This window comes from Felis catus, chromosome B1 (assembly GCF_018350175.1).
Source record: "Felis catus isolate Fca126 chromosome B1, F.catus_Fca126_mat1.0, whole genome shotgun sequence".
Classification (NCBI taxonomy): domain Eukaryota; kingdom Metazoa; phylum Chordata; class Mammalia; order Carnivora; family Felidae; genus Felis; species Felis catus.
Window position 1 is genome coordinate 63,372,522 of NC_058371.1, and position 27,862 is coordinate 63,400,383.

Below are 27,862 nucleotides of genomic sequence, written 5' to 3' on the forward strand. Positions count from 1 at the left end.
TATTTTTTAAAGTTTATTTATTCTGAGACACAGAGCACAAGTGGGAGAGGGGCAGAGAGTGAGAGGGAGAGAGAGAATCCCAAGCAGGCTCTGCCTGACATGGGGCTTGATCTCACAAAGCATAAGATCATGACCTGAGCTGAAATTAAGAGTTGGACACTTAACCAACTAAGCCACTCAGGAACCACAGTCAGACTATCTCTTTTAAAAATGAGTCATCCCTGGGGCCTCTGGGTGGCTCAGTTGGTTAAGCATCCAACTCTTGGTTTTGGCTCAGGTCATGGTATCACGGTTCGGATTGTGAATGTGAGAACTGTCAGTATTTCTACTGTCTGTGTGGAGCCTGCTTGGGATCCTCTCTCTCCCCCTCTCTCTCTCTGTCCCTCCCTTGCTTGCTCTTTCTCTCTCAAAAAATAAAAAATAAAAAATAAATGAGTTATCCCAACAACATACTAAGTGAACTAAGTCAGACATAAAAGGACAAATAATGAGTTTTTTTCATTTGCAGAAGTTACTTAGTATAGTCAAATTCATAAAGACAGAAAGTAGAATAGTGGTTACCAGGGGCTGGGGTGGGTGAGGGGGAATGGGGATTGTTTAATGGATACAGAGTTCCAGATCATTCTATGGGACGATGGAAAATTTCTCAAAATGGCTAGTGGCGATGGCCACACAACAATGTAAATGTAGGTTATGTCACTGAAACTTACACTTAAAAATGGTTAAAGTGGCAAACTTTATATTGTATATATTTTATCATGACCAAAAAGAAAAAAAAGAGTCATACTAACTTACCCTAGTTCCCCCTTTCAAGACTGATATGTTGGTGGCTATGTTCCAGGGATCTCACTAATAATTCTATATTGCTTGAATTGTGCAATCTTTTTTGAAATGTGCAATCTGAGAATTTATTAAAAATGGGGCAGACCCCATCACTTACTTCCATCCAGGTAAATAATTGATCCTGTTTGCCTAGTGGCATTTCATAAGCCATATTCTCTTGAAACTTAGATCTACAAGGTGTTAATAAATGTCACTGAAAAATAATTGAGGGAATTATAGAGCTTGAGAAGCTGTGAGTTAACAATACTAAGAATCTTTCTTACTCTCAGACTTCTCTCAAATTTTAGCATACTAATGTGCATAAAGAATATTCGAGAGAGTAGCAGAGTATGCATATCTCCCCCCAAACTTCTGGCCACACACCTGTCTAATAACAGAAAATCTTTTGGGACTAGAATTCCTTGGATAACAGTTTGGGGGAACGGAGAGTGGCAGGATAAAGTCCAGCTATTTAGTATGGATTCCAACATCTTCCATGGCGATTCCACTAAAATTCCAACCTTCTACATCCCCACCCCCCACTCAGATAGTGCGTAGCCATGTTATACTTCTTGATTAGTGTAATTTGCACTCTTGGCTCCCATGTACTTGTTCAAGCTCAGTCTGGTATGCACTCCTCTCCTGTTTATCCTCCAGAGAAACTTGACCTCATTCAAGTTTTTCTTGGCTTTCTAAGTGTGAAGGAGTTGCAAATGTCTTATTACATCTTTTGAAGCATTAATGCATACCTTAGCTACTTACGTGAGCAATTATGACATTTTACCTTTATTATTGCTAATTGTTCACAAGTCTCTCTTATCTACTACATGTTAAGTTTCATGAGTGCAAGGCAAGGCCATGTCTTATTCATCTTCGCATTTTCCCCACCCTGTTGCCATTCACGTCAAATAGGTATTCCCTATGTATATGTTTGCAAACTTGAATTTCATTACTTAGCAGTACCTATGGTGCATCAAGCATCCGAACCAGGTTTAATTGGTAGGATTAAAAAAATATTAGTCACAGTTTCTGTTTGTTAGCAGATAGGAAACCAACACATGCAGAGCTGAAATAATTTTAGAAAAATTATAAAGTGAAATTGCTGGTGCAAATGGGGGAAAAGAAATAGAATACGTGAGAAAAGCAAAACCTTAAAGACTAATGTAGTTGGCTGGGTTGAAGGATAGCACTTGAGCTGAGTTTTAAAGGACGTGATGGACATGAATTAGTGGAGAGGACCAGAAGTGCTGCTTTCCTTTGCTGTCATCCTAATTTACATCATCAGCATCTTTATCAGAATTATTAAAACCCACCTTTCCTATCACCATTTTGTTATCAAAAAGCTGTCCATGGATGGTGCTGTCTGTTGACCTTTTCACATCTACCTGGTGTAACCGGGCTTCCTTGGCTAAGACGATGTCTATTTCTATAGTTTAGCATCTCACTGGTGAAGTTATTTTTTTCCTTTGATCCTGTGGATGGTGCGTAAGTGACAAAGGGAAATGACAGAGGTGTTTTTATACTCTAGCAAGTCATAGTATATTAACCACATGACGTAACTGTTGTTTTATGTATCATGACCTGAACCTTAATGCCATGTTGCCACCATATTCTGGTGGGAAAAAGACTCAGAGGCTTTTTCTGCTTTGGTGTTATCTACTTAAATAATTCTGATTTTTTTTAATTTTTTTTTTTAACTTTTATTTATTTTTGAGACAGAGAGAGACAGAGCATGAATGGGGGAGGGTCAGAGAGAGAGAGAGAGACAGAATCTGAAACAGGCTCCAGGCTCTGAGCTGTCAGCACAGAGCCCGACGCGGGGCTCGAACTCACGGACCGCGAGATCATGACCTGAGCCGAAGTCGGCCGCTTAACCGACTGAGCCACCCAGGCGCCCCTAATTCTGATTTTTAAGACTCCAAGAAAGTTGTCACAAGTCTTGCTTTATGGAAACCTACGGAAGGAGATGTTGCCTAACTGACGTCAGCCCTTGCTAATTACTTGGCAATCACTTGGCCGTCACAGGTACCACGAACGTTTCTGCCATTGCTGACAAATGGGAAGGGGCATGTAGTGACGTTCATTGTGCCACAGGCCGTCAACAGCAGGGAAAGACTGATTTGGCAGCTCCAGCGATGGAACTTCAAAAGGAAAAATTGTTGAAAACTTTAAGGTGCCTAGTTGGTTGAATTACATCACAGAAATAATGGGAACATTTAGAGACATAACTGCATTTATTTATTTATTTATTTTTTCAACGTTTATTTATTTTTGGGACAGAGAGAGACAAAGCATGAACCGGGAAGGGTCAGGGAGAGAGGGAGACACAGAATTGGAAACAGGCTCCAGGCTCTGAGCCATCAGCCCAGAGCCCGACGCGGGGCTCGAACTCACGGAGTGCGAGATCGTGACCTGGCTGAAGTCGGACGCTTAACCGACTGCGCCACCCAGGCACCCCGAGACATAACTGCATTTAAAGGATTGCCATATCATTCTACAAACCTCCAGCAGCCTACTTTCTCCAAACTGGGCATGCGGCTCTCTTACTAGGTGAAAGTCCAGCCAGGCATGTCTGCTTTCGTGAGCATTCAGCAGGAGAAAGGCCAGCTCTCCTTAAGATTACAAACCCCTAGGGGCGCCTAGGGGCTGGGTCAGTTGAGCATCCAACTTCCGCCGAGGTCACGATCTCACAATTTGTGGATTAGATCCCCGCCTCTGTGTGCTGACAGCGTGGAGCCCAGAGCCTGCTTCAGATTCTGTGTCTCTCTCCCCTTCCCCGCTTGCGCGTGCTCTCTCTCTCTCAAAATAAATAAACATTAAAAAAAAAAATTACAAACCACTAACATTTCCTTTCATTGGGATACTTCTTTTGCAAGAGGTATTAAGCTGTTACATTTAACCAAATAGTACATGGGAAGGTGCTTTGTAAACAGTAATTTCCAGCAGCAATAACAGAATATTCTATGCATTATAATATACTTCTAACACTCCATTCTATATGTGAATGCTCATATTTTCATTATTTGAGGCAATTTCTCATCCTGGAATTTAGAGCTTACTTGCATTCGGTTTATAAGACAGATTTCCCATTATCATTTGATACAGGCGTGAGAGACGGAAGGAACATCGGCAAAAAATGTTAAATATGAACAAGGGGCAGTGGTGGTGGGTGGTTGTGGTTATGGGAGTAGAAGGAGGTCATGATAGTAAGGCCTGTGCTGAGAATCAGTATCATTCAATTGCTTGAATTTCTGCTGCCATAGGAGCAAATGTCAATGTCTCATTTCAGAGGAGTAGCTTTGAAGTACACTAATGTGCAAAATCATAGGGGAGAGGAAAGGAAACTGCAAGGGAGTAGCTGTAAACAAAACGATCGTTATTAAGTGAATCTGGCACTTTTGTTTTTGTTGCCCATATAAATAATGTTAGAAATAACTCTAACTTCAGACGTAAATTTCAGTCTATTCTTGAGATTGTATCGTTAAGCGGTTCTTTCCTCTAACTTCTTTCCCCCTGGTTAATCAGAGACTTCCATATTGCCCCAAGAAGTAGGAATATTGTAAAAGGAATAAAAAGAACTAGAGTCAGTGTTCAGTTTCCTTGACTTTCAATATAGGGCATTGAGATTCAAAAGGGAAAACGTAAACCATTTAAGGAACAATCTACACCTGGAAGTAGAATGAATGAGGAAGTAGAAAATGAGGTTATGCTGGATTAGGGTCGCCTCTACCCTGCCCCCTGGTGGGAAGATAGAGGAATGACACAGGAATAGTTCGGGAGATTTCGATTGAAGACTTGGGCAATGCTGGAAACCAAATCATTGATTCTTTGCGGAGGGAGTCTTGCATGCAACCTGTATAAAGGAGGTACGACAGTGGCCTATCTTGTCCCTGAAGGTCCTTTTAATGTTAGCTGTCTACATATTGCTCTCTTGTCAGTTTGCGGAAGGATTTCAGGCTGTACCTAAACTGCCCCATGTAGATAGATACCATCCTACCCCCACCTCTTTAAATAACCCATTACAAATTCTCAAGTTGACTAATATGCCTAAGGGAATACAGCCAGTCTATTGCTAGTATTCACCCCAAACATACAGTTAGGATTCAAACTCAGACTATTTCATGCAAGGAACGAGCTCCATTTAACCACTAGGAATTACAGAGAGATCCAAGGAACTGAGTCATAAGAACTGTCATCAGAGGATGCCGAAACTGTGACAAGTTTACCTCTGAATTGGGCAGCCTGCTGCTTAGAAGGACACTTTCCACTAGTCATAATCTTGTGAAAAATAAAAAAATCTTTATTTTATTTATATTTAGAATGGCTTTTTTTTTTTAATTTTTTTTCAACGTTTATTCATTTTTGGGACAGAGGGAGACAGAGCATGAACGGGGGAGGGTCAGAGAGAGAGGGAGACACAGAATCGGAAACAGGCTCCAGGCTCTGAGCCATCAGCCCAGAGCCCGACGTGGGGCTTGAACTCACGGACCGCGAGATCGTGACCTGGCTAAAGTCGGACGCTTAACCGACTGCGCCACCCAGGTGCCCCTAGAATGGCTTTTTATAGATGTTAATGATCATAAACTCGTATCTTATTTGTACCCTACTCAAGAAATGATCAACAACCTTCTGTCTTTTGTTTTTCTCTGAGGTTAAGTTTTTTTTCACTTATAAAATTAAATAAAACACTACTATACAGGGCTACGAGGATTAAATTGGATAATATGTCAAATGTCGAAGCACTTAGCACAGTGTCTGACACATACAAGACCTAGAAAACTTTAGTGATTGTCTTAGAAAAAAAGAAAAAGAAAAAGAAAAAATGTTCTAGGGCTATTTTTATGTATTAACCACATAAAAAGGTCAGGTGCCAAAATAAAATATGTATCATTTCTATTTAATGGCTCTACCTCTTAATTTCCCTGGGAGATTTACCCAAAGGCACTTTTCCCCTGATATTATGATTCTGTTGAGATCTTGAGGAGGGATTTCAGTGATTTCACAGATGCAAATGAAATAAGAAGCAGGGGAGCCCATCTTCATGATCCTTTGTAAACTTCATTCTGCACGAGCTAGGGTATGTGCATATCATCCTGTCCCAAACATACCCTAAGTCTCTGTCCCCATGACAGCCAGAGCCAGAGCCCAATGCCTACCTTTGAGGAGACTGTGTTTTGAGTCTCCCAAACCCACATATCTGATTTCCTTAATCAGATATGTGCAATCTTTAATTCTTTAAATCAGATATGTGCAATAAATTCTTTAATCAGATATGTGCAATTCTTTAATCAGTACAATCTTTCTTCTGAAGAACTCATGGCATTATCATTAGAGAATGTTATCCCATTTCTTTCTTTGGTTTGCAGAATAGAGGAGAAACCGTTATTTGATGTTATACAGGGTATTTAGCAAAATCCTGGTCTCTCTAGAGGGTAGCTCGGAGTTCACATAGGAGGAAGTTTGATGCTACGCAAGGGGGCATCTCTGGTGACGAAGAGGGCCATTGTATGTATTTTTTTTTTTTTTTTGCTTAATTAGGATAATCACTTTTCATTACCTGCTGCTTAATTCAATGTTTCTAAAATTCAAGGCCCATATTAATCTCATTTAACACAATAGCAACATTCATTAGAAAACATTTCTTATTTAGTCTTGATGGGTTCTTCACAATTGTCATATTATAGATAATGTAGTAGGGATAATTTTGTTTCAATGCCTGACCTATAGTCCCATCATTTTTGTTGTTATTGGTGCAGATAATAAACTGCTATTAAATCCCAATATTCTAAAAGATTGCTAAAATGACAGAGCATCTGTTAGTTTGAGCTTTTTTCCTCCAGGGCAGCAATTTGAATTTTTTGTAAGCTAACTTTTGCTTGGTTATTTGTGTTTGTTGAGGCAGGAGTATTTAAATCTTGATACAACTTTTTTTTTCTTCATGTGAAGGAACTCCAAAACAGTTTATATTCTCTCTCCACCTCCCATCTGCCCTGCCTTAGGCACCTAAAAAGATTCTGGTAAGGAAAACTAGAATCTTCTTTACTTTGTTGTAAGAGGCAAGAGACAAGCCTTCTGGGGGAAGAGAAGGGCTTGGCATTGATAGTATTTTCCCAGTCTTTTGGCTTAAGCCCTCCTAAAATAAATAATTCAAAATGTTAGGGATGTTTCAGTGCATATCAATCCAAGGTGCAGAAGGGTGTGTCTGGTCTTTGCACAGCCAACAGCTAATCAAAGACTTGCTTATCATAAATGTATTCATGTAGGAAATAAGAACCTGATCTGTTTAAATCTTACAGAGCATACAAGACCCAGTTCACAGCTTTGAGTAAAATTCCTGACTCCCTTTGATAAGATTGTGGGGACAAATGTGAAATATTTTTAGAAAAGTGGAAACATCGTAAAGACTGCAGGTACTTCACTGGTGTGTTTCTGGAATTTTCTGTCAATAGCATTGCTGGAATTAATTGATTATATACAGCTACATTGCTGTCCCCTCAATTCACCTGCACACACGTTACAATCACCTGTCTTGATAGAAACAAGCAATTGCTTCAAGATTGTTTTCTATACCAGTGTTTAGTAGAACTACTCTACTCTACTCTACGGGTTAGAATATTTCCTTAGTCTTTGAATTTTGAGGAAACCATACATTATACTTTATTTTACCCAGAATGTCTCAAAAAAGTGAAACAGGTCATCTTCATAGTTTCTTGTTGTCTCTTAAGGTTTACAAAGTGGAGGAATTCATATGACTTGGACGAAATGTGCAGCTATTGGTTTTGAGGAGTTTGTTAAGTACTGGTTTTATCCTCCAGTTTATTTGGGGATCTATTTATTTCATATAGAGGAAAGGAAAGTGGATTAGGGCACTGGTATAGGAATAGAAGAAATTGTGATTTTTCTCTTCTCAAGTGTTGAATGTTTTGTATACATTTTCAATGGTATGCAACTTCCAAGTATTTCTCTGTCAGTTATGTATCTTTTACACTCTTATAATGTAGGCTGCAAATCTCCTCATGCAAACACAGAACCCAATGAGTGAAAATGCTAACCAGCCCAGGGCCATGGGCTGAGAGGTGGGAACTAATTTGTCTTTAGGTTTCCTCATATTGAACTTTACTAGATGGACAGTGCTGACCCTTGCTCTTATTAATTCATTGACCTTACATTATCCCATAAAAAATTACTTAAGGAAATTTTTATTTGACAATTTGAGGATGTTATATGACTGTCAAAAGCAAATTATACAATTTCTCCTTCTCTAACATTTATGCTTTCTTGCAGTTTTTAAATTTTGTCAGTCAACACACGTTTCACTAAGTTCCTTTTGTGGGTAGGAGGCTTCTAGAATTTTCTTTACAAGGGACAAGAGGATGCATGAAATATAGTTCCTTCTTAGAAGAGGTTTTAGGGGGAGCTAAGGTAGCTACCGTAGAACATTAAACATTCATTCAGGTAGATGCGCCTAGGTGGGTCAGTCGGTTAAGCGTCTGACTTTGGCTTAGGTCATGGTCTCATGGTTCATGGGTTCGAGCCCCGTGCCCGGCTCTGCGCTGACTGCTTGGAACCTGGAGCCTTCTTTGGATTCTGTGTCCTTCTCTCTCTCTCTCTCTCTCTGCCCCTTCCCCACTCACACACACACACACACACACACACACACACACACACTCTCTCTCTCTCTCTCTCTCTCTCTCTCCCCAAAATGAATAAACGTTAAAAAAATTAAAAAAAAAAAAGTCATCAGGTATTGTTTGGTTAACTACCATGGAAGTGACATAGAGAATTCATGTTACCCTTCAGAGAAAGGGTTGTCAACAGGCTGGAGCAGTTGAGATATGGCACTTGTCCTAGACTTTAGAAACAGTAAAGGGTGCCTGGGTGGTTCAGTCAGTTAAGCATACAACTTCTTGATTTCAGCTCAGGTCATGACCTCAGGGTTGGTAAGTTTGAGCCCTGTGTTGGCTCTGGGCTGACAGTGCGGAGTCTGCTTGGGATTCTCTCTCTGCCCCTCCCCTGCTTTCTTTCTCTCTCTCCCAAAATGAATAAACATTAAAAAAAAAAAGCAGCAGTTATGGTGTAGGGTAAAAAAAAAAAAAACAGTAAAACGGGCTAAGCAGACCTTGGTTCTCACTTTAGACTAGACTTGAATGAGTTATACAATCACCCTGTGTCTCAGTTTTCTCATCTGTAAAATGAAAAGCTTAGATATAATTTTAGTGTCTATCTAGAACTAAATGTAATTATTTGGGTGAGAAGGACTCTTCTGGGTAAGGCAGCTTCTGCAGTGTCTGCCAATGATCCCTGCCTTCTGTTATTTACGGCAACATTGAGGGAATGTCACTTCAATGATTAGATTATGAAATATTGGGACTTTTTTCTTGCTAGCAGACTCCCTCTATTGCTTTTTTGGCTTGTGTGTACTTTGATAAGGCAAGTCGCTGTGTTGGAGAAGCCCCGAGGCAAGAAGCTGAGGGCCACATCCAGACAAGAACAATCGATGAATTGAGGTCCTTCGCCTAACAGCCAATGAAGAGCTGAATGCTTCCAACAACTATTGAGTGACATGCTTCCCCAGTAGAGCCCACAGATGAGATTGCATTCACTGAGCCAACACTTTCACTGCAGCTTTGTGAGAGACCATGAAGCAATGAGGACTCAGTTGGTCACGTCCAGATTCCTGACCTACAGAGACTGTGGTGTAATAAATGGGTGTTGTTTTAACAGGCCATATTGTCGGATAATTTGATACTCAGCAATAGACAATGAATACACCCATTTAACTAAAATATATTGTTTGGTATCACAAATACTGTTTAGTTATTATGGAACTTTTATTACAATGTAAATAATGTAGTTAATTTTTATTATAACGTAGATGAGCAAAGGAGGTGTCTATACGACTTTCTACGTTGAAATAATCCCTGGTAAAACCTTGATAAAGCTGTTAACCTTCATTAAACCTGTTGGACCTCTGTCAGCGTACACGTGCATGTGGTTTTGTTTCTCCATGTATCATTTGGTGTCATCTGTTTTCTTTCAGGAATCTTTCTTCCTTTCTTTCTTTCTTTCTTTCTTTCTTTCTTTCTTTCTTTCTTTCTTTCTTTCTCTTTCTTTCTTTCTTTCTTTCTTTCTTTCTTTCTTTCTTTCTTCCTCTCTTTCTTTATTTCTTTCTCTTTCTTTCTTTCTTTCTTTCTTTCTTTCTTTCTTTCTTTCTTTCCTTCTTTCTCTTTCTCTCTCTCTCTTTCCCTTCCTTCCTTCCTCCCTCCTTCCCTCCCTCCCACTCTCCTTTTCTTTTTTTCTCTCTCTTTTCTTTCTTCTTTCTTTCTTTCTTCCTCTCTTCTTCTTTCTTTCTTTCTCTTTCTTTCTTTCTTTCTTTCTTCCTCTCTTTTTCTTTATTTCTTTCTCTTTCTTTCTTTCTTTCTTTCTTTCTTTCTTTCTTTCTTTCTCTTTCTCTTTCTTTCTTTCTTTCTTTCCTTCTTTCTCTTTCTCTCTCTCTCTCTTTCCCTTCCTTCCTTCCTTCCTCACTCCCTCCCACTCTCTTTTTCTTTTTTCTCTCTTTTCTTTCTTCTTTCTTTCTTTCTTTCTTTCTTTCTTTCTTTCTTTCTCTTTCTCTCTCTCTCTCTTTCCCTTCCTTCCTTCCTTCCTCACTCCCTCCCACTCTCTTTTTCTTTTTTCTCTCTTTTCTTTCTTCTTTCTTTCTTTCTTTCTTTCTTTCTTTCTTTCTCTTTCTCTCTCTCTCTCTCTTTCCCTTCCTTCCTTCCTTCCTCACTCCCTCCCACTCTCTTTTTCTTTTTTCTCTCTTTTCTTTCTTCTTTCTTTCTTTCTTTCTTTCTTTCTCTTTCTCTCTCTCTCTCTCTTTCCCTTCCTTCCTTCCTTCCTCCCTCCCTCCCTCCCACTCTCTTTTTCTTTTTTTCTCTCTCTTTTCTTTCTTCTTTCTTTCTTTCTTTCTCTCTTTCTCTGTCTCTCTCTCTCTTTTCCTTCCTTCCTTCCTTCCTTCCTTCCTTCCTTCCTTCCTTCCAATACTGGCTGAAAATGAACTCATATTACCTTTACGTATGGACGACTCAGCAGTGCACACTTAGCCCGGTTTGGTGCCAGTTCTTTAGCCTTTGCCTTTTCCAGCTCAGCAACACAAGCCACTGACTTTGGACCCAGGACGATGCCTCCCCAGAGATGGTGGATCTCATCATATTTGTCATTGTCATTGGTCCTCATAGCTTCCACCTGCTTGGACAGACCTCCTTTGTCTTCTGAGTGAACCTGTGTGAGGTTTTCCTGTGGACCAGATGCCCAGCCTGGCCTTCCTCTTGATAACGCAATGGGGGACACCCACCTTATGACACAGGGCAGACAGGAAGACAACCAGCTCAGTGGGGTCCACAGAATGTAAAATCACTATCAGCTGAGACTTCTTATTTTCCATTAAGGTGGGGACAGTATTAACCCCCACTTGAAGAACAGGTGGCCTCTTAGTGGGGTCATCCCCTTTGCTAGCAACTTTGTTCTCAATTCAGGCCAAAATTTTCTGCTTCTTCTCTTGCTTTGTCTCTGGTCTGAATCTGTGGATGAACTTAAGCAATTGAATAACTGTTTGGTGGGCCAAGCCCTGGGTGAACTGGTTAATGACAGAAGGAATTTTCAGATGTTTAAAGGGAAGAGCCTTTGCCACTGCAACCAGATACAGAGGGGACATTTCACAGAGTGAAGTCCCTTTGAGGCTGGATGTCCTGTCCCTTGTTCTAACAAGGGACTGACCACCTTTTTTGGCCTCTTGCTTCTTCATGACAGCAGGGTCCAAGACCACCTTCTTCCCTTTAGCCTTCTTTCCTTGTGGCAGCTGTGATAGCTGGAAGAGAGAGAAAGGAAAGGGAATTATCTCTTTCAGGAATTCCTTAAAACTCCTGTTCCATTGGTAATACTTTTACAAAATACATGGATTTTTACAAAATAAAATTATTTATGTCATTGTTTGGGTTTAGGGTTGGTTGGAAGGCAGATGTTCGTGCTAGATCATTCATTCTTGCTGGTGCTTTCTTTTCCTAAATTCCTTCTCTCCTGGGTTCAGTGGCAATTCTGTGTCTAGCTTTTCTCTGACCCTTTTAGGTCCTGCTTCTCACTTCAGGCCAGGTTCTAGTCACCCTTGTTTGCTTTTCTTTTTTGGTTCACTTCTTAAATATGAAGGTTTTATTTTTAGAACTTTCCTGTTCTAAATCTGCACTCTCAGAGTTTATCTAGCTTGTACTTATGGTTTAAGCTAGCATTTCCTGAAGTGTGGGATAGGAATCACTCCCAGAACGGAATGATTTGGGGGGTTTATGCTCATATAGGTAACTAATACTGAATCACATGTTGAGAAACTTACATCCATTTTAATGCTTTTTCTATCCAGAGTACATCAAGTTAGGTATGAAACTTGAACACTCTTCTAATATGGGCTAACCACCCTTGATAATAAAGGAATGCAGTCCTAATGAGCAAATTTATTTTTAGGTAAATAAACCTTAAAATATGGTTTGTTTATTGGAAGGTCACTTTCTTTCTTTCTTTCTTTCTTTCTTCTTTCTTTTTCTTTTTCCTTTTTTTTTTTTTTTTTGAGGATTTCGGGGATCAGGCAAATTACTTAACTAACAATAATCAGGCAATTCCTTTCTTTTTTTTTTGGTCCTGTTTTATTTTATTTTATTTTTAATTTAAATTTTAGTTAGCATACAGTGCGATACTGGTTTCCAGAGTAGAAGTCAGTGATTCATCACTTATATACAACACCCAGGGCCCTTCACAGGTGCCTTCCTTAATATCCATCACCCATTTAGCCCATCCTGCACCCACCTCCCCTCCAACAATCTTCAGTTTGTTCTCTATTGTTACAAGTCACTTGTGGTTTGTTTCCTGCTCTTCTTTCCACCCCCCTCACATGTTCATCTGTTTCGTTTCTTTAATTCGACATATGAGTGAAATCACATGGTACTTGTCTTTCTCCAGCTGACTAATTTTGCTCAGCATAATACACTCTAGCTTCAACCATGTCATTGCAAATAGCAAGGTTTCATTCTTTTTGATGGCTGAGTAATATCTCATTGTATAAATATCACATCTTCTTTATCCATTCATCATTCGATGGACACTTGAGCTTTCTCCATAGTTTTGCTATTGTCGATAATGCTGTTAAACATCGGGGTGCATGTACTCCTTCCATCTGGGTTTTTGTATCCTTTGGGTAAATACCTAATAGTGCAATTGCTGGATTGTAGGGTAGTTCTCTTTTTAGTCTCTTGAGGATCCTCCATACTGTTCTTCAGAGTGGCTGCACCAGTTTGCATTCACACCAGCAGGGCAAGAGGCTTCTCCTTTCACCACATCCTCACCAACATCTGTTGTTTCTTGTGTTATAAATTTTAGACATTCTGACAGGTATGAAGTGATATCTCACCATGGTTTTGATTTATATTTCCCTAATGATGAATGATATTGAGCATCTTTTCATGTGTCTATTAGCCATCTGGATGTCTTCTTTGGAAAGGTATCTATTTATGTTTTCTGCCCATTTCTTACCTGGATTATTTGTTTTTTGGGGTGTTGAAATTGATATGTTCTTTATAGATTTTGGATATTAACCCTTTATCAGATGTGCCATTTGCAAATATCTTCTCCCACTCCATAGGCTGCCTTTTAGTTTTGTTGATTGTTTAACTCACTGTGCAGAAGCTTTTATCTTGATGAGGTCCCAATAGTTCATGTTTGCTTTAGTTTCCCTTGCGTTTGGTGATGTGTCTAGTAAGAAACTGCTGCGGCTGAGGTTAAAGACGTTGCTGCCTGTGTTCTCCTCTAGGATTTTGATGGTTTCCTATCTCACATTTAGGTCATTCATCCATTTTGAGTTTATTTTTGTGTATGGTGTAAGTAAGTGGTTCCGTTTCATTCTTCTGCATGTCGCCAGCCAGTTTTCCCAACATCATTTGTTGAAAAGACTGTCTTTTTTCCTTTGGATATTCTTTCCTGCTTTTTTGAAGATTTGTTGCCCATATAGTTGTGGGTCCATTTCTGGGTTTTCTTTGCTGTTCCATTGATCTATGTGTCTGTTTTTGCACTTGTGCCATACTGTCTTGATGACTACAGCTCTATAATATAGCTTGGAATCTGGAATTATGATATTTCCAGCTTTGCTTTTTTTTTTTCAGGATTGCTTTGGTTATTGGGGGTCTTTTGTGGTTCCATACAAATTTTCGGATTGTTTGTTCTAGCTCTGTAAAAAATGCTGGTGGTATTTTGAAAGGGATTGCATTAATGTATAGATTGCTTTGGGTAGTATAGATATTTTGACAATGTTCTTCCAATCCATGAGCATGGAATGCTTTTCCATTTCTTTGTGTCTTCAATTTTTTTCATAAGTGTTCTATAGTTTTTAGAGTATGGATCTTTTACCTCTTTAGTTAGGTTTATTCCTAGGTATCTAATTGTTATTGGGGCAATTGCAAATGGGATTGATTCCTTGATTTCTTCTGCTGCTGTTTCATTATTGGTGTATAGAAATGCAACAGATTTCTACGCATTGATTTTATATCCTGTGACTTTGATAAGTTCATGTATTAGTTATAGCAATTTTTTGGTGCAGTCTTTGGGTTTTATACAAAGAGTATCATGTCATCAGAGCAGAACTTTTGACAAATAAGGGTAGAATCTGACATTGTATTCTTCTTTGTAGTTAGCTTTTACTCACAGCAAGTGGTACTTTCTGGTGATGGTAGTAATATAAATTTGTCCTTTAATTTATTAAAATAAAAAAGGGAATTTATTTAAGGAAAAACTTTAAGTAAATAATATGTGGGTACAATATGTGATACATGGTTGGAACAGAATTATGAAGGTAGTAACTGTAGTATAAGAATTTGAGAAGTGGTACACTAGAGATCTAGAAAACCACAAATGCATCATTATCCTCAGTTGATCTAGTTAATGGTTGTCAATGAACTGAGCATGGTTCTAAAAGGCACAGTATGGATTTGGATAATAAAAAAGAATAATAGATGTTATTAGATGTAAGAGCACTGAGTTGGAAATGATCCTACCTACTTTCTCCTGATTGCCTCAGTTTCTTTGCTGGAGAAATCTTGTGCATGGCCCAAAGCAGTGGTTCTCAGACTTTAGGTAGGGGCATCCAATTCATATGGAAGTTTCTTAAAACATAGATTAGTCCCTTGTACCTTCAGAATTTCTGCTTTAGTAGGGTCTGAGAATTTGCAATTCTGAGTTACTAGATCTGGAGACCATACTCAATCTAAGCTAAATCTTGGACAAAATGCTTATAACATTTTGGGGGCTCAAATTTCAAAGGAAGCTTTTGGTTAAATAACATAGACTTATAGGTTTTAGAAATGGAAGCAATTGATCCTATGTGTCCTAAAGTGTGGTATAGTTTTCATTGCTGGTATTTAAGAAGACTTAGATGCATTTTAATTTTAATTTATATGTGCTTATATTAAGGTGTAGTAGAAAACCACAGTGTATCAAACCTATTATTTTTCTGCTTAGCATGAGGCTTAATGTGAGTCAAAAAAATTACTGAGTAAAAGATAGTAGTGGGTTTTTCTTAGATTGTGATGGAGAACATGAATAATGGAATTGGGAAATGCTGATTCTTTTTTTTTTTTTTAATTTTTTAGTGTTTATTTCTGAAAGAGAGAGAAAGAGAGAGAGGGAAAGTGCGAGCGGGAGAGGGGCAGAAAGAGGGAGACACAGAATCCGAAACAGGCTCTGAGCTTTTAGCACAGAGCCCCATGCAGGAATCAGACCATCGAACCCGAGATCATGACCTGAGGTGAAGTCAGATGCTTAGCTGACGGAGCCACCCAGGCATCCCAGGAAATGCTGATTATTAAAGCCTTACCTCTTGACTGCATCTTCATTTTAAACTGTAGTTGCAAATAACCAATAGTTTCTTGATTCCTTTCCATGGTTTTAGTTAAGAGCTTTGACAACTCTTTCCTTGCTCATAGTGTTTCCTAATTGTTTTTCCTTCTACTCCATTCATTGTCTACACTGTTTTCAGTGACATCTCCCTGAAACACAAACTGCAGCATGTTATCTACCCCCCCCCACCCTCCCCCCACCCCAAATCCATCAGTGGCTTCCTAGCGGCTCAGAATACAGTTCAAATTCCTTAACATCTTACGCAGGCCCCACGATCAGCCTTCTACCATCACCCTCCACTCTTCTACCATATCCACCTAGGATTTGCTTTTACCAAACTACCACACATAATGGATACCTCTCCTCCTCCTAGACCCCTGTGCCTTTGCACATGCTAATTCTCTGCCGTAAGTGCCTTTCCTCTACTATTCTGTCTGACTGATTCCTGCTTAGTTATTAAGTCTCAGCTGATCCCATCTCCCATGGTTAGAAACTGCATATGTCTATCATAATATCTATCATGCTATTTTTTAAAAAGTCATAAAATATATGATTAGAGATTTTTCAAATATTACAAAAGTGTAAAGAAAGTCCTCCTTCCCAGCTTTCCCCAGCCTCACCTTTCTCCCTGAAGGAAACACTATTAATAGTCCAGTGTGTTTTTTACACCTTTTTAATCTGCATTTACAAACATACATATAAATAATGAAAACTATCTAAGACTATGGTTTAAGAGGTTGTTTTTTGTTTTTTTGTTTTTTTTCATTTCAGATCTCATGGGCATCTGTGCACATCAGGGCTTGAAAATCTACTACTTTTTTTTTCTTTTTTTAGCAATTGCCTTTTCTTTAAGGAGAGATCAAGGAAAGAGACTGACTTTCATGTCTCCAGGGTTTTTTTTTTTTATAAATGCTAGAAAATCTTCATTTAATGCAGCAACTTGTCTTATTTTTATCCTTATTTTATGTCCTTGAATAAAAAATATCTACACTGTTTTCCAGGAGTGATTTCAAGCAAAACTTAGTAACCGACATTTCTTATGTTATTTATCTATGTAGTCATTTATTTTTATCATTACTCTTATCCCATCTGAATGTTTTTTGTCCTTATAACCCTTGCCACACTTCTAGGACCCATTCTTTATTTATTTATTTTTTATATTTGAATGAAACACTTGAGTGTTTCAGAATATTATTGAATTTGATTTTCACAGTGACTCTGAGAACTAAGCAGGACAGAATCATTCCTCTTTTACAAGGAGCAAGTTGAGGCATAGAGAAAGTGGTCTAACTATAGCCTGAGCATTCTGTCCTACATCAACAACATGTCCTCTGATTGTCCCTTGCTTGCTCAGGACTCTGCTGTGATGTCCCAGCAGATATGCTCTGAATCTATACTCTTTGAAATAAAAAAATCTAGTCTGTTTAGTTTTCCTTAGATAAATTAATTTACACTAAAATATTTGCAGTAATGGTGACTTATTGTGGTACCATTCCTAGATATGAGTGATTATCATAGGAGCTGGTGAGTTAATCTAAGTGAATGATAAATCCCAGTAGGAACTGTTGGAGAAAAGAGTTTTAATCAGAGTAGACTTTTTGGTGTACTCCAAACAATTTTATATGAAAGATCCTTTGAATCCACATCTCTGAATGAAATCATACCTATTACTTATGTTTTAGGAGGACACAGCCTGCTCTTAGCAGACTTCTCTTTTTCTTTTTGCATATTCTGCTTTATTTTTTTCACATTTTTTCCCCTCTGATCCATCTCAGCCAGTTCTTCTTCAAGTAATCCTGAAAGGAAAGTCAGACTTGCCTGGTTTCTTTGAAAACTTTTCTTCAGAATAGCTGACAAAGTTATTGAACTGTTGGTATTCATTTTTCATAATAACCCTTCATGAAAATGACCAAAATATTTTCAGAAAGTAGACTACTGGGGGACCTCTTTACTATGCATTTGCCACCTGACTCTTGAGATCTCAATTTAATTCTGTGAATTGAGATTTTTATTGCTACAGGGTGATTGGAAAAATTAATAGCAATTTCCTCAAAGCACTTTGAGGTCCTAAGGGGCCATTTATTGTTTCAACAAGATATTCTCCTCCTAATGTGTGCGTATTATTGTTTATGAAACAATGAGGGCCCAATGAAGAATAAGATTTGTCGTTGCAAAGAGTTTGCCTTTCTTCCTTATCTGCATTGAAACATGATTTTTTTCAAGAAGGATATTAGCACTGAAATCTCTAATCTTTATTCAGAAAGATGGCTTTCTTTTTTTTAATAAAGGACTAGGCTGCATCTTTATCAGCCTGATTTTTTTTCATCCCTGTGGTGCTTTTAAATATACATAGAAAGATGGTCAGAGACTCTAGAAAGAAGGCGGAGCAGTTTCCTGATGGGAGTGAAGGAAGGTCAATAACATCTGTCCTCTGAATAGGGAAAGGGAGCTGCAGGTAGTGTAGAGAAGGGTCTGAGCAAATTAATTAATACATGAGAGGACATCAGGAAATGGCTTCTCTGGTTTGCTGTAAATGAGATTTAATGAACTTTCGAAAACCAACAAAAAAAGAAAATCTGGGAATTCCTTAGAAATAGATCTCCCAGTTTCCCCTATTATCTCAATCTGTGAAACAATAAATTATTTGCCTTATAATGATTTCTATTATTAGTAATAGTAGAGATGATCATATAAAGAGTATTCACAATTAGCTCTGTGCTATGCATGCTACCTACATATTGATTCTTTTGTTTTTTGTTTTTTTTGGGGTTTTTTTGTTTGTTTGTTTTTAGGTAGGCTTCATGCTCAGCACGGAGCCCAACACAGGGCCAATGTGGGACCCATCAAGGAGCCCAATGTGAAGCCCAAAGTGGGGCTTGAACCTATGATCCCCACATCAAAACCAGAGCTGAGATCAAGAGTCAGATGCCTAACGGACTGAGTCACCCAGGTGCCCCCAGATTGATTCTATTCAATCCTTCACATGGTCTTTGAGGTAAACGCTGTGATCCTCATTTTACAGATGAAGAACCTGAGTCTCAGTACTAACAACCTGCTCAAAGATGAAGAGCTAGTAAGTGCAGGAGTGTGAGCCAAACCAGGTTGTAGTCAAACTAGCCAAACACATCCCCTCAAGTACTTTAATGCCTCTTGACCTTTCCAAACTGTGGACTGAGTTGCAATGTTCTTCACATGAAATGACAACAATGGAAAACCAGAGTTGCAAATGAGGAACTCCCGTGGCATGCCAGGGCTGAACACTCTTTGCAGCATTTACAGTAGTACTAATAAAATAAATATTCCTGGGGGCAATGGTTTGATGTTTTAGTATATTCTCTGTGCTACTTCTCATTTAGTCAACCAAATTTAATGGACATCTGCTTTGTGAAACTGACTTAAGTGTTGTGTGCACTTGCAAGGGAAATTGCAGATTCCTGACCGATGGCCAGAAAGTTGTGTTGAGATGGTAATCCTGGGGAGGTGGGGAAGACGTGAAAAGATATAAGAAGATGGGACGAGTGGATCAATGCTCTTCACATTTATGTTGCTGATGATTAGAACATTCTAGAATTGGTTAGTATTGCATAAAACAAAGCAACATGTGGTGATTGCTCAGTTAATTTCACCACCATAACCACTTTAACTGAGTAAGCTTTGTGATCTGAATTACCCTGTGACTTCCTTATCATCTTCCCCTGCACACCCTCCCCAATTTCTACCTCCATTAGCTTCCCCTCTTCCTTCTGTTTGTTTGCCCTGATGGAAAGAACACTGAGCTACAAGTGAGGGGCCATGAGCTGTGCTTCGATTGCCACATACCACCAGTGTGATCTTAGGAGAGGCATTCTAGGGCTGCAGTGGATGCCAAAGATGGCCATAGATTTATCATCTTTTACATTCACACCCTTTACTTATATCCTCCCACACCGATTCTGGGCTGGACCATGTGACTTGCTTTGACCAAGGGACTTTAGCAAATGTGACATACACAGAGACTTGCAACATGCTTGCACATTTGGCATGTGCTTTTGCTGCTCTCAGAACTCTGCTACCGTCACGTGAAGAAGCCTGAGTTAGCCTGTAGAATGATGAAATATGTGTGGCCCAGTTGTCCTGTCATCCTGGCCAGACAATGACTGAGTGAGGCCATCTTAGGTCAGCCAGTTGCTGGCTGACTCACTAGTGAGCCCAGCTAAAATTAGCTGAACTAGCCCAAACCAGAGGAAGCTGCCTAGCTGATTTGCAGAATTGGAGCTTCATAAAGGTTGCTTCACTAAGTTTTGGGGCGAGTTATTCATAGCAAAAGGTAACTAATAAAAAATCCAATTAAAAAAACGCTCAAACAATGGATAGCAACATATCCACTGCCTACCCCGGAGCATTGTTGGAGATTATATGGGATAATGAAGTAACTATGCCTATGACAGGCAAAGCTTCTGAGGAGCAGTACCCAGCGGTGTCTTGTGTTTGACCAGCAACTCGATGTTCAGTGAAGAAATTACTGGATAATAAGCTACACAATTATAAGGTGGCAGTAGTAGCAGCAATAGAATAATACAAAATTTAAAATAATTTTTTTAATGTTTATTTATTTTGAGAGAAAGAGAGACAGAACGTGAGGTGGGAGGGGCAGAGAGAGAGGGAGACACAGGATCCGAAGCAGGCTTTAGGCTCTGAGCTGTCAGCGCAGAGCTGGACTAGGGGCTCAAACTCATGAACTGTGAGATCATGACCTGAACTCAGATGCTTAATTGGCTGAGCCACCCAGATAAATTTAATTTAATTTATCAGCTATGTAGAGAGAATTGAAAAGGACAAGAAAGAGCAGGAATGGGCAGTCTAGGCCACCGGTGCTCTGGTCACAGGCAGGACAGCAGCCTGTAGCCCTTAGGGTTTTCTCACTGTTGTCGGTAAGATACTGCCAATTGTTATCCTTCCCATTGGCTTTAAAATATTCCCAGTTATTTGACTTTTTTCTTTTTTTATTATAGCATGTCTAGATTCTATCTGGATATCATTCCCATGACAATAGTTAGTCTCCATAATGAAAAGTTTCTGAGAGCCAAATTTAGAGGTATAGAGAAGCATTTCTAGCCTATAAAAATGCAAAGACTACAAGATAAGTAAATCGAAAAAATTCTGATGGGAGCAAGTATTTTCTGAGCTAAAGGTAATTGATCCAATGGAATCTATAAGGAATAAGGTTATGTACTTTGATTCACATTTATCTAGTGGAAACATATTTTTTTTCCAATCTGGTTATACTGTAAAGTAAAGCCCATGTAGAGAAAAGTATGCAAAACCTAAAGGTACCGTTTATTGAAAAATTATAGGGGCACCTGGGTGGCTCAGTCATTTAAGCGTCCAACTTTGGCTCAGGTCATAATCTCACAGTTTGTGGGTTTGAACCCCACATCGGGCTCTGTGCTGGCAGCTCAGAGCCTGAAGCCTGCTTCCGATTCTGTGTCTCTCTCTCTGATCCTCCCCCACTCATGCTCTGTCTCTCTGTCTCTCTCTCAAAAATAAATAAACATTATTTTTTTTTTTTACAGGAACAATTACAAAGCGAATACCCATGTAACCACTACCCAGGTCAGAGATGGAGCCTTGCCTGAACACCAGAACTCTCTTACTATTCTCATTTTCTCCCTCACACTTTCCCCTTCACTTACCCTGTTAAATTGACCACAATGCTTAATGATGATCAAGGCCTTGTTTAGCTTTAGAGCTTTACCACCTCTGCAGAGTTAACCACCTATGTGTGTAACTTTAAACACTACATTTTAGTTTTGCTTGCTTTGAATTTTCTATAAATGAAGTCATTCTGTATATACTCTTTTGCATCTTGCTTCTTTCGCTTAATGCTATTACTTGCTTTGTGTAGTTGTAGTTTATTCAATTTCATTGACAGGTGGTCTTCCATATATGAACACACTAGACAATGTACTGTTGATAGATACATCAGTAGCTTCCATCCTGTGGATCATTATAAGCAACGTAGCTGTGGCTGTCCTTACGTACCTCCTCCTGCACAAGCATACAAGTTTCTCAAGAGGGTGCCTTTTTTGCGTCATAAGAGAGGCATATCTTCAAATTCAGGAGAAGAGGCCAAAATATTTCTGAAAGTGGCATGACCATTTTGCCTACTGCCAGCGGTGTGGGTGTTCTCAGTGCTCCGTGTCCTTGTCAGCACCTGATACTGTCAGTGCAGTAGTCAGTCGTTTTTGCCAATCTGGCAGATGTGTAGTGGAATCTCCTTCTGATTCACGTTTGCATTTTCTCATTATTTATGAGGCTGAGCATTCTTTCACATATTTTTAGCCATTCAGTTTCTTTTTTATGAAGTGTCTGTTCAAGTCTTCTGTCCTTTTTCCTTTCTTCTTTTTCTTCTAATGTTAATTCACTGTTGAGAGAGAGAGAGAGAGAGAGAGAGAGAGAGAGAGCATGAATGGGGAAGAGGCAGAGAGAGAGGGAGACACAGAATCCCAAGCAGGCTCCAGGCTCTGAGCTGTCAACACAGAGCCCAACGCAGGGCTTGAATCCAAGAACCAAGAGATCATGACCTGAGTCAAAGTCAGACACTTAACTGACTGAGCCACCCAGGCACCCCTTCCGTCCTTTTTTCCTAATGTTTGTGACTTTTTCTAATGTTTTGTAGGGTTTTGTTTTGTTTTGTTTTTAACATGTTTTGCATATAAATGTCTCATTTTACATGCTACAGTAGCTTTTCCCATTCTTGGGTTTGTTTGGTTTTTTTTCACTCTATTAATATGTATCTTTTAAAAATGTTTATTTATTTGTTTTGAGAGATAGAGCGAGAAAGAGAGCATGAGCAGAGAGAGGTGCAGAGGGAGAGGGAGAAAGAGAATGTTAAGCAGGTTCCATGCTCCGTGTGGAACCTGATGCAAGACTCCGTATCACGACTGTAAGATCATGACCTGAGCTGAAATCAAGAGTCAGATGCTTAACCAACTGAGCCCCCCCAGACATCCCTTAATATGTATCTTTTGATGAATTATAAGTTCTTAATTTTAATATACTTAAATAGATCTAATTTCTTCTCTTTTGATTGCTTTTATGTCTTATTTAAGATAACTTTTCCTATCCTGAAGACCCAAAGAAGTCTCCTATGAGCTCTTAAAGGCTTTACAGCTTTGTCTTTCACCATTAGTGTATGACATACAAGGTATGATTCTTATCTGTGTATGAGTTAAAGCTGTAACTTCATTATTTTCCATATGAATGCATACTTCTTCCAGAATCATTGATTGCAAAGGACATTATTTCTCCACTGCCTTGCCTTGCCATCTTAGTTATAAATCAAGTGCTCAGGATGTGTGGGTCCATTCTTGGACTCCTTATTCCACTTCATTGGTTTACTTCTCTATTGCTGCACTAATGCCATATTTTCTTTTTTCTTTCTTTCTTAATTTTTTAATGTTTTTATTAACTTTTGAGAGAGAGACAGAGTGAGTGGGAAGGGGGCAGAGAGAGAGGAAGACACAGAAACTGAAGCAGGCTCCAGGCTCTGAGCTGTCAGCACAGAGCCCAACACAGGGCTCAAACCAGGTTAGAGTGGGAGAGAGCCAAAGCATAAGAGACTCTTAAAAACTGAGAACAAACTGAGGGTTGATGGGGGGTAGGAGGGAGGGGAGGGTGGGTACTGAGGAGGGCACCATTTGGGATGAGCACTGGGTATTGTATGGAAACCAATTTGGCAATAAATTTCATATATTGAAAAAAAAAAAAACCTCACAAGCTGTGAGATCATGACCTGAGCCAAAGTGGGACGGACTCTCAACTGACTGAGCCCAGGCACCCCCACATTTTCTTAATTATCACAACTTTATAATAAGCCTCGATATCTGGTAGAACGAAAGTCTTTACACTTGGTTCATCCTCAAGAAAGAGGGTTAGCTATTGCACCAGGGAAACCAGAAAGACAAGTTTGGAATCTACTGGAATCATTAGAGCAGAAGATGATGAGAGCCTGTATTAGGATCATGGAAATAGCAATGGGGAGAGGGGCTGGTTTTAGAGCAGTTCAGGAGATCGCTGGAAAGAATGCCAAACAATTGCTTCTAAATGATGTAAGGAGATAAGCTTTGGTGGAAAAAGATTATATGAATAGATCAAAGAGAAAATAATGAATGGATAGCAACATCTTCAAAACAGGCTACCACAGGCTCTGTGGAAACTTTTACAACAGTAAAATTTCAGAAAGTTAAAAAAAAAATAAAGACGAAAAATCAGAAATTGTAGAGAACTTTGAAGGAATCAGAGACCTGCAATTGATATGAAACTGGTGATTGATGATAAATATATTAACAGGAATTATGCATGGCTCCACTTTGTTTAATATTATTTTTCAGTTTTTGACATTCCTTGCAATAAGTTTTTCAATTTCTATATCTGGTGCCTTTCAGGTAACTTGATTTCAGTTTGTAACATCATAAGTCTTGCTGAAAATGCATTCAATATTTCCCAGTTGATAGTATCTTCTAGGGCTTGACTCAGCCTGTGTTTTCTAACAAACTCCCTTATCATTTTTTCTCCTATACTGAATTTTTTCTGATATGTTCTTTAACAAGTTCAAGAAAAGCAGATCAAACAATAACTAGACTAGTGTGGTTGGACTTCATATTTGGTGTCATTCCTGTTAAGAGATTAATTAATAAGATACATACTAGTTTGTGACTGACAGTTGATTATTAGAGAATTTTCATTTTCTTTGAAATGTAGGAACATTTAATGTAGTAATTCACAGCTGAATATTTCACACTCAAGATCACACCTTCTTATTTCTATTCCTTGCCCTTCTGAATTTTGCACTTTTGAAAGAAATGGGCCCTCTGGAGCATGACAAATTTGATTTAAAGGTATTTGCACAGGATGTTATTTTCTGTCAAAAGTTAATGTAACAGTAGGTTCTCTCTTCTTAGTTTGGAACTCATGGGCTGGGGAGCTGCTAATGTAAATTCTAATCTTAGACCTGTTGGCATGGCAAGTATGGAAAAAAAAAACAGATAATTGCTCAAGAGGTATAGATTAAGAAGGCTGCAGGACCTATAATTAAGACATTTTTGAATTTAGTGAATTATAACCTGATTTTCAAAAGTAATAGTGGCATTTGCAAATGAGAGAAGAAAAAAATGATAGGATGTAGGAACAAATGCAACTAGAACTCAGATGTACCAAACTCTGTGTGTGTGTGTGTGTGTGTGTGTGAGAGAAAGAGAGAGAGAGAGAGAGAGAGAGAGAGAGAGAGAGAGAGATTGGTGTGGGTGAAGAAGGTCGTTTTAATTTTTTAGCTGTTAACATTTCAGAGTAAAAGATCAAATCTCTGAAGCATTGGTGATAGAATGTTTAGAGAAGAAAGAAACAGACCCTGAGTGCTCCCTTGGAATGTATGACATGTTAATAAACATGCCTACAGATCCAGAAATTCCACTTCTGGATATTTATCTGAAGAAAACGAAAACACTAACATGAAAAGACTTCTCTACCTCTATGTTCATTGCAGCATTATTTACAATAGCTAAGATACGGAAGTAACCTAAATGTCCATCGATGGATGAATGGATAAAGAAAATGTGGGATATATATATATATATATATATATATATATATGTGTGTGTGTGTGTGTATACACACACACACACACACACACACACACATATATATATAAAATGAAATATTATGCAACCATAAAAAGAAGGCGATCCCACCATTTGCAATAACAAGGCTGGATCTTGAGGGCATTGTGCTAATTGAAATAAATCAGAGAAAGACAAATACCATATGATCTTATTTATATGTAAATATAAAAAAACACCTTAGACCAGAACCCACCCCCCCACCCCCCAATACCCTGAGCTCATAGATACACAGAAGAGACTGGTGGTTGCCAGAGGTAGGAGGTGAGGAATGGGCGTAATGGATGAAGTTTGTCCAAAAGGGCAAGCTTCCAGTCATAAAATAAATAATTAATGAGATGTAATGTACAGCATGATGACTATAGGTAATAATACTGTATTGCATATTTGAACGTTGCTAAGAGAGTAGACCTTAAAAGTTATCATCACAATAAAAAATGTTTGTAACCATGTATGGAAATGGATGTTAACTGGACTTGTGATCATTTCACAATATATAGAAATATCGAATTCTCATGTTGTACACTTGAAAGTAATATAATGTCACATGTCACATGTACCTCACTAACAAAAGTAAACATGCTTACATAGTATGAAGGTGTATCATCTCAGTTCCGGTTATAGTGAAAGTTACAAAACTTAGACTCAAAGCTTGATTATGTTTTTGGATGTCTCATTTCATCTCTGTGTTTTGCCTTTCATAGAAAATGATTTGCTCTGTATTTGTAATTCATTCTTTACTGTTTACTCAGCGAGGAATTGAAGGAAATTCTTTAGTCATTTAAGATCTGGTTTTGAACCTATTGCAGACCCCTGTGGAAGTTATTCTATCTGCCCAATTTTCAGCATTCATAAAGTGGGTGTTTCCAAGGAGCGAAGAAGTGACATATTCCTCTGAGAAAAATGGTATTAGGAGTGGAGTTTAGTATACCAAACTACATCAAAGAGTCTGTACCAGTCTGGGTCTAACTGGGAGATAGAAACCGCATAGTAGGTTAAAGAGGAATTTTGATATAAGAATTTGTAACTCTAATAAAGAGTAACTATAAGACAGAGGAAACTTTATATATAGTACATAAGGGCTGAGGGGGAATACTCAAGGAAAGACATGTTTGGAAGGAGTTCAGGCTTCTTGGATAAAGTGTGCTGTGGCCACCTAACAGCAGGAAAGTTGGCTGGAGTGGAGTTGTAGGCAGACATCAGGCAGTCCTCCAGGTGCATGCAGGTGGGGAGCAGACGATTGGCAACAGGTGGTGTGGGCATGCAGTGGGGGTCTTGATGTTAGCAGGGGCAGAAGGCTTTCTGGATGTAGGATGTGCTGGGAATGGGGGTGGGTGAGTGAAGGTTTTCAAGAGAGGACGAGTTATCACCAGGCCAAGCTGCAAGGTCGTGAGGGATCATGTTCTGGTCACATGGCTTGGGCAGGCTCCATCCGGACAAGGCAAACACCCAACTGTCTCCCCTACCTGTGCTGAGAATTTCCAGAAGCCTCTTCCTCTTGCATTGTCTGTTCAGCACCCTCTATTGGGGAGGCTTAGTATCATACTCACCCTAAAGGCAAAATGCTTCTAGGAATTCCTGGGTGGTTTATCATAAAGCGTTATATTCAGGGATGTGTTTGGCAATGAACTGATAACCAATACAGAGTCCAAGGGCAGTAAAGAAGGCCGATACCGGCATTACAAAAAAGACTTGTGGCTCTTTTCAGTCTGTGAAGAGAACACAGGCAAACAACCTTTTTTTCCTGTTGACAAAAGACTCAAACACTTTGATATTTTTTCAACGTGTTATGGCATATTAATTTGTGCATTTATATAAAGTGGAGCAAGTTTTTACCTGTATTTTTAAATTAAAAATTTTTAATGTTTATTCATTTTTGAGAGAGAGAGAGAGAGAGAGAGAGAGAGAGGAGACACACACACACACACACACACACACACACACACACACACGAAGTGCGAGCAGGGGAGGGGCAGAGAGGGAGGGAGACACAGAATCTGAAGCAGGCTCCAGGCTCCGAGCTGTCAGCACAAAGCCAACAAGGGGTTTCAAACTCATGAACTGGGAGATCATGACCTGAGCCCAAGTCGGACACTTAATCACCTGAGCCACCCAGGCACCCCATTTTGTCTGTATTTTTAAAGACAAATGCAAACCTTAGAGAGAGTCATATTCAAATAAGCGTGTCAATAACCACAAGTACTAAAGCACTCAGCCCCTGGAAAAAAATAAAGGGGACGCAGTTCATAAACCCAGGGAGCACTTCTCATGTCTCTTTTCCGTCTTGGGCCTGATTCTTTTTCATATCATCTTATGCTGGAGCCTCTCCTCTGTGACCCGCCACTCCCACAGAGTAAATCCTCTTTTTCTCTGAACCCCATGACTTACTTTTTCTCTCCCATCATTCTCTTTCTCTCTCAACTTTGTCTTTCGCTCTCTGCTCCTTTTCCTTTTCTCCTTAGGCTTTCCTCTCTGGA

General features: G+C 39.1%; 1 pseudogene; it reads right to left on the bottom strand.

The window, feature by feature from the left end:
• Positions 1 to 2,819: 2,819 nt before the first annotated feature.
• On the bottom strand, positions 2,820 to 26,648 carry LOC105260498 (annotated as a pseudogene).
• Positions 26,649 to 27,862: the final 1,214 nt, after the last annotated feature.